Here is an 8280-nt window from a genome sequence, read left to right as displayed (position 1 = left end):
TTTTTTTTTTTTGGATGTTTTGTTTGTAAATTTGTTTACTTGCTGTCTTTTCTTCTCTTTTCTCTTCAATGTTCTGGATGCTTATTCCAAGGAGTTGAGTAAGGGATCGTGTTCCTATCTGTGTATTGTAATTAGTACAGCTATTTAAATGCTATCTGGATCCCATTTATTATATTTGTCATTTGCTGTTTAGTTCAGTGGAAATGCTTTTATGTAAATCATGGAAAAATGCTTCTGACTTGTAACAAGATGGGGCTGAATTTAGGAGACTGAAACTCTTCTTTCAGGAATAAAAAGTGTCTTGCTGAACTAAGAATGGAAGATTATAGTAGCTGCTTCTTGCTGAAAGTGCATTATGCTGGCATATGCACATGTCCAAATGGAATTAGCTGTGGTACTCTAGTGGGATACTTCCCAACAGTCCTAAAAAAAAATAATTTGGAGAAAGCTGTCACACAGGAAATTTCCTCTCAACTTGCATTGTTTGTTAAATATTCCTTACTTTTTTGGACTAGACTTCAATTTTATACAGGTTTCTAAGATTTTTTAGCTGTACTTGGAATATTTGGAATTGAGCACTTCATAGGGAGGAGTCAAGTTGCTTCCCTTTACATCCTACCATGTCATTTCTTAACTAATGTGTTTCCTTCTGTGGCTAGGGGGATACTTGCACTTCACATTGATCTAATGGCTGTCATAATGTTTTTGGTTGCTTTTAGGTATCTGTGGTTTTTTTGTCCTGATCTTGGCTTGTCTAACAAGCACATTCAGATAAACACAACCCTCACCTTTCTCTTGTACAGACCTTTTTCTATCTGCTGCTTTGGTTCTTGAACTTTTGATTTGTTTATTTTTTTTTTAAACATTAGAAGTAAACAATTATTTCATCGTTCATATATAAGCAAGTCATCTATTTTGTGCTGTTTGGTGTGTTTTTCTTTCCCCGTAAGATGAGCTTCTGACATGCTAACTGAAGGAAGATTAATAAATTGTGGCTTTTATTTGTGTCTCTTAGTTTTCAGCCTGGAGTGTGAGCTTGTGTGACTTTGCTCTGTCATAAATACTGTGTTAAATTACAGCAATTATTTTTTTAAGAAACTTTGATTTTTTGCCAGGGATTCCTGAGCCATCTAGTAATAGTTTCAGGGATCCTATTCCTTCTCTGAAAATCAGTGCCAATTTTGGACTGTGCAGCTGTCCCAGTTTCCTTTTCATTAATTTTTACTGTAGGAATAAATATTTGTTATCTGATGTTTATTATATTAGCTTATTAAACATCAGTTATTTCGTTTTTTAAGGGATATTGGTTTCTTTTCTTTCTTTCTTTTTTTTCCCCCTATTTAAAACAAACAAACAAAAGAAGAATATATCAATCAGAAGAGATCTGGATATGATGGTAGAGCAGTATGAAGTGTTATTTATCTGCCTATTCCAGAAATGATCCTTCTGTTATTCCATACAGTACTGCATAGCTTTTGGCTCAGCTGGTCTGCATAATAAGGGAGAGTCTCTGTTAAGCCAAGCAACTTCTTTTGCAGTGAAGAGCATGTAAGGTATGCATGGCAGTAGATTATCACAATTATCAAGTATCAGTACTGACTTAGTATTTGTCCCTGGCCTTTTCTAGTGTAGCGTAAGGAAAGCCTGTCTTGTGCCTGCTCTTCTCTCTGTGAAGAATTTTGGAGTTAATAGTTTATTAATAGTTTGTGTTCCGCATAGATCATCACAGATTTGCTCTTTGTTCTTGATCTTAAGTTTTTGTTTTTTCAGTTTTATGTGACATGGTAGTACTTTTACTACTCAGCTCTGCCAGATAGTGTTTGAAGCAGACACCTTTCACAGTGTTTGGATTTTGATGGCGTAAGTTCTTTTTTTTAAAAAAAAAAAAACAACAACAGAAAGGAAAAGAAGCTTTTTGCATGCTTAACCCATTAATCAGCTTTTACAGAGCGTGGAGGTATTTTTTATCTTTAATTATGAGAATTTGTGTCTTGGCCAATAGCTGTGTAGGACTTGAGTTAACATACCAAACTGGCACTTTGTTGTCTTCTGTGTTTTTGAGCTCTTACAGTAAATAATGGAGGAGGTGGCGTTTGGGAAATCCTAGTGAAAGAAAACTTTACATGTTTTGATTTTAACTGCCTTTTAAATGTAATGGGGGCATAAATGTTAATTCAGCTGTACTGTAACGTGTTTTGAAAATAGTAACATAACTTGCAAATGGAGTAACTGACTTTCTTTTAGTATCTTAATTCTATTTCCAGGCTTCTGTTTCTTCCCAATTGTGTACTTTTATGAGTGAGCAGTGGAGTTGTTGAAGGGTATTTCCAGACGAGATCAACTGTCAGAATTAGAAGTCTGCATGCAGTTACAGGGTTCTGACTTCATTGGGATCATTCTCAGCCTTGAGAGTTGATGTCTGTATTTGAACAAATTCCTTTTTAATGAGAAGGGCTGAGAAGGAAGCTTCTCATAAGAAAAATGATTTCTGCTGTCTTCTTGTGATGCACCTGGTACTAGATTTTCTGTGAAAGATGGGCTACATTGGAGACTTGTACTGTAGAGTGAGAATCACTGCTTGACTAGGTTTGATTTTATTTATTTTTTGCTACAGAAGAGAGCAGCTGGCTAAGATCTGTGGAAGTCATGTTTCCAGCTCTGCTTCTTTTTTGCTGATGCCTTGTGTTGAACTCTTCCTGGAGGATGAAATGTGTCTTGGCACATTTATTGCCATCTGCTGTTTGTCTCTGTTGATAAGGCTTAGTTAGCAGTTTCCCTAGGAAAGTGCATGACATAGTTTCAAAAGCTGCTACGATTACCTGTTGCTGTGGGAATAGATGGCCCTGTTCTAAGTGCTCAACTTTTCCAGCTGGTGGATATCGTTACTGTTTCAGATGACTAATATGAAAAATGATAATTGAAGCTAAAGGACTATTACGTAGTAAGCTTTAATTAGTTGAACTGTTTCATACTTGTTTACCGTGGGTGCTAATGCTCTTGAAATTAATTGGCATTAACGGGGGTTCAAAGTTTATATGCAATCGTTACGGTTATAATGTGTTAGATTACTAGGTAACTTGGCTTATTAGGTGATTTCATTCCCGATTATTGCTGCAAGTTAACAATGCCAGAGCAATTATCTTACAAACACTGGAGTTGCTCACAAGGCATATGCATCCAGAATCTTCCCGTGGAGTTCAGATGCCTGCTGTACTCTCTAGCTAATAGGCAAGGGAAGGTGATCTGTGTATGTCATCCAGCAGCAGATGGGGAAGATTTTTTGAAAATGGGGTAGCACACTTTCAGTCCTTCTATAATGCTAATAAAGTTTTTGTGTGAGAATGATAACGGTGTCAGTAGCCCTAATCTATCAATGACATCAACTTCTGGCATGTACAAGCAATCAAAGCAAACATGGAATGCCTTTGTGTGCATAGCTGGACGGTATAAACCAGTTGCTACTGGAGTGAAGAGAGAAGGTCATCTCTCATTTTCCACAAACAGACCAAATATCTAGAGTACACATTCATTAAACTCTTCTTGAACAGAAATTATGACTTGATTATAATGTGAATTTTTCCGTCTTGGAATGTATGGACTCGACAGGATTTTCACCCCTAAATAATTGTGCTGTTGTATGTTATTGGCATACTGTAGTGTAGCTTATATCAGACTACAAGTGTCTGATAGAAGAAATAACAAATTCACTGGATTATTATTACCTATTAAATAAAAAGTACTATTAAGCAACATATACTTAATTTTAATTAATTTTAAGTAAATCTGAGGTTAGGTATTGTAGGTGTCATATCAGAAATCAGTTACAAGTGAAGATGACTTTGTTTTTAGAGTGGAAAAAGAGAAAATTACAATGGCAAAAACTGTGGATTAGTAGTGTAACTGGAAAGTACCAAAGTCTGCTCCTTGCTGATCACTCTCCAAAATGCCACCAGGAGAAGATTTAGGTGCTGAGTCTTCAGATTCTGAGTCACTAGAGCTCTTTAATTTTTTCTCTCTGTCCCATATTCTTAGTCTCTACTTTAAGCCTGTAAGTTTAACAGATTCAGGAGCTTATGTTGTAGATGGACGTGTTTCATGTATTAATTTTGAAGATGTCACTCTCTTTGAGGTGAAAAGGATGGATGCATGGTAGGCTGCTTAGTATGTTCTATTAAAGGCATCTGTGGAATTTTACAGTGGGTAGTTCTTTGTAGTTATAGCAATTTTGCACTTTTTAAGTAGTATGAGCTTACAGATTGGAATCTTGGATATGTACCTACATTATAAAAATGTTAAACACTGATGTACATACAGTGGGTCAAAGTAATGGAATGGTTCTGAAGAAAGGATTTCACGTTGAGTATTTTTAGCTGTGAAGCCTATTGGCTAGGGACTTTTTTATGCTTTAGTATTTACAATTATGATACTTAATTCTCTTCTGTAAGAGGCTGGTTACCCAGAATCAAAAAGATGAGATGAAGAGTGCAGAAAAAATACTCTCACGACTTTTTCATAACTGTTACTCTTCAGGTGAGGAGTTAGATGTGAAACTATAGAACTCTGGGACCTCATTCAGACGGAACCTGAGAAGAGAGAGAGGGAGAGAGAGAGAGAGAGAGAGGGACTTAAATACTTGTTTCAGTTCTTTTACACTTACTTTTCAGTAAGGAATAAAAAATAAGAATACTTTGTTAAATCATTACAGGGTAGATGTGATACTTCTATCAAATGTATCTATTTGATAACAGAGAATTCCTCAGGAGTGGATTCATTTTGGTATTTCAGCCTTGAAACCAAGCTTGCATGTTCAAGTCTACTAAAATTGTTGGTGTCATGTGTCTAATAACCCATCTGCTTGAATGATGATAAAGCCTCCTACTTAGTCTGTCTGCCTCGAGGGAATAATCTAGGAGCCATCATGACAGTACTGCTGCGAGCCAACAAAGTATTTTTTTTTTTTTTTTTTTCCTTCCACAGGAGTTTCCTTTGAAACATAAATTAAGACAGCAGTGGTAGGAACCTGAAACCTTTAGGGAACATATCTTTAGAATGTCTGACCATATATAATTTATAGACATGATGAGGAACAAATACCTATCAGATTGGCTGTCAGGGCTACTGAAAGTAAAACAACAACAACAACAAGACAAACAAACAAAAAAAAACCTGTCATGTCCCACTCTGTTCTTTCCTTCTGTCACCTTATTTAAAATGGAGCCATATAAGATTATATGATGTGTGATTTCTGGGGGCTGAGTTTAATGACAGTCGCGTATTTCTTAAATCTTTTTTTGCCATGCAGTGGACTGTATGACACTTCATTTTTGTTCCACTAAGTTTTGAAGCAGTTGTATGGATTTCGTGCTGTGGCAGAGAACAACAGCCAGTAAGAAAAGCCAAGATTCAAAATAATTTGTGTGCCTGATGCCCCAAATGTGATTCAACTTGACATCTATAATTCATCTCTTTCCTTTTATTACTGTCTTACAAGTCCTCTTACATGATTAGTGTCTTGTGTTTGTTGGTCAAAATTTAGGGTCACTGCAGTTGGCAGCATCAATGAGCCATATTTCAGTTCTTAGTTCATGAGAAAGAAGTTGCATGGAGATGGTGAGTTTTCCTCTCATTTGTGATAAATCAGTGTCATATGTCTTGCTTTTAAAATCTTTGTCTTTACACAGCCTGGAGCTACAGGCTTGAAGTAGAGCCTATTTAGTAAAAGGGGGGCCACAAAAGTGATGAAAGTATTGGTGCCCCTTTCCCGTGAGAGACACACAACTTGGGAAATTACAGGTGGGACTGGATGTGTATATGAACGTTTGACTCCTGCTTGCAAAATGATGATAATTCACAGTCATGTCAGTGGCCAAGTATGTTCTAGTTTGACGATCTTGAGCTAGTGGGTCTCTGAAGAGGTGGCGCCCTAATCTTGATAGACTATGTCTTTTCTGATGAGAGAAGACATGGTATAATTCTGTCTGGAACTAGGTGGAAGCCCTTAACGTGTAATCATGATAAGTCTTCAATGGAAAAACAACAACAACAACAACAACAAAAAAAAAAAAAAAAAAAACACAACCAACCAAAAAGAAAACAACTGGTGAGGGTTTCAGTGGGCTATGTTATCCAAAATAGTTGTCAGAAGCAGTGCTTTTTGTAACAGTATTAACTGCTTGAGCAAACTTAGCTGTAACAGAACAAGAAGAAAATCCTAAAAGTGCTAAGAGGAGTTAAAGGAGAAGAAAATCTGGGTAACAGAACCTGGATGATGAAAGCTGGTTATGGGGAGGAAGTTGAGAAGCCAGTGTTCTTTGCTGAGACAATGCTGGGGAGAAACGGAGGTAAATGTCAGCCATACTAAGTTGGGCATCTGCACTTTTTTCTATGGAATAAATTGTTTCTCTTTGATTCAGATGCCATGCACAGCGACAGCAGGGAGGTGTGGAAAACTGGGCTTAAGCAGATGTATCTTTGTGTAGAAGGTTGAATTGCAAGGAGGGGACCCTGTGAGACTGGTGGCTGAGCAGTACTGTGCCTGAGGGCTGCATTGTCCCACTGAGAATGTGAAGAAATTGAAGAAGGTGTGTTCTTCGGGTCTTCATTTACCTCTGTAGTTCAGTGTAATGTTTATATCCCTTCGAAGCTCCAAGTCTTTTAGGGATGTGATAATAATCCCTTTTGCTAAGTCTAATAATAATAATTTTTAAATTCAATATTATTTAGTATCACTATTCTGAGAAGCGGTTTAAAAAATGCTTCTTATCAGCACCTGCTCATTATATTCCTTCCATAGAAGGATGTTGAAGTTTTGATACCTTTCCAGCATGTGCTCCTGAAACAATAGACAGGCATTAGACTTTAATTTGTGATTTGCATAGGTTTTGGTACAAGATCAAGGTGTGATTATATGTTTCTTGGTGTGAAATTGCTTTTATAACTATCGGAATCATGCAACTTTAATTCAAAGAGTTCTGGAACAGAATATGCTTCAAATTTATCTTTGTGTTTTTTATTGTCTTTCGTGGACGTTGTATGTGCCTATCAAAAACTTATAGCATGGTAAGTAGTAGGAAACATCCCTGCAAAAAATAAGATCTTGAGAATACCAATGAAGTTATGACTTTTGACAAAGCTCTTTGTTAGGACTGCATTGCCATTTATATTATCAGTACTTAAAGAGAAATGTTATACAACAGTATTTGCTAGATAAAACAACACGCTACTGTGAACAACTCATTTCTTTTTAAAATTGGCTTCATGTATAAACTGACTTATTTTATAAGGTAAAAATAATCCTCACTTGCATCAAGGTTATATGATAGATGTGGTTGAGAACAAATGTTTGATGATGTGATTTTCAATTTTTTGTTATTTTCTTGCACTTCTAGCAACTTGTGCAAGAGGTCTCTTGAAGAGATTGTGCAGTAGCTCTGTCCTGCCCAAGAGACTCCATCTCTCCTCAGCACACTCAGACTACACTGTCTTCTCCATAGTGGATCTGATCACACAGGCATGGAGAGATGGGCCTCATGGAGTCCACAGGTGATCCACTTATAATCCTAGTAACTGTACAGTTCACAGTGGACTGGAAGGACAGATCTTTTTTCATTCCTCAGAGAGGCTTGAGGGCCTGAGCTCAATCCAGAAAAAAGAAAACCAAGGTTTCTCTTACTCCAGCTATGGTCAAAACCTAGAATAAAGTTATTTTGTTTGTTTTTTCCTTCCGCGTCCTTCCTTTTCCTTTACCTTGAGTTAACATTGTCAGACATTAACTCTTGAAGAAATGTTTTAACTTGTATGAATTAGCATATTTTTATGCTAATTCATGCCATGCCACTGAAGTTAGTAAATTATGTTCCAGATTGTAATTCTGACACTCCTGTTTTGTTTTATGTAGATTTTGTGTGATTTTGCTTTTTTTTTTTTCAGTGTTCAGAGTACTAAGGAAATAAAGAGCTTGTGACTCACCTAAAAAGAATATGTACCATAAATTCAGAAAACATAAAAAGCATATATAATGTTTATTTAATTGGAAGAAAAAAAGATGATGACACTGACTGCATAAGAATGTGTGTTTTTTGTTGTTTATTTTTTTTCTTTTTGTTGAGGAAGGAAAACTTGAGAAGATTTTAGGTACTTTTACATATTGTCATGGTTTCATGATTTTTCATTATCGGTATTCCACATCATAACATCATGCAATGTACTGGGGGTTTGACTGCTGATGCTCAAGTTCCGGGTGCCTGTCCAGCGGAGAAGAGCAGCTACGTTTCCCCAGGG

General features: G+C 36.5%; 1 long non-coding RNA gene across 1 annotated transcript; it reads left to right on the top strand.

The window, feature by feature from the left end:
- Positions 1-12: 12 nt before the first annotated feature.
- On the top strand, positions 13-7716 carry LOC116217556. Its single transcript, XR_004162241.1, has 2 exons — positions 13-6581; positions 7389-7716. It is a non-coding gene; the product is annotated as an uncharacterized LOC116217556 (long non-coding RNA).
- Positions 7717-8280: the final 564 nt, after the last annotated feature.

This window comes from Meleagris gallopavo, chromosome 1 (genome assembly GCF_000146605.3).
Source record: "Meleagris gallopavo isolate NT-WF06-2002-E0010 breed Aviagen turkey brand Nicholas breeding stock chromosome 1, Turkey_5.1, whole genome shotgun sequence".
Taxonomy (NCBI): Eukaryota; Metazoa; Chordata; class Aves; order Galliformes; family Phasianidae; genus Meleagris; species Meleagris gallopavo.
Note: the sequence above shows the minus strand (reverse complement) of the source record. Positions and strands in the feature narration are given on the sequence as shown.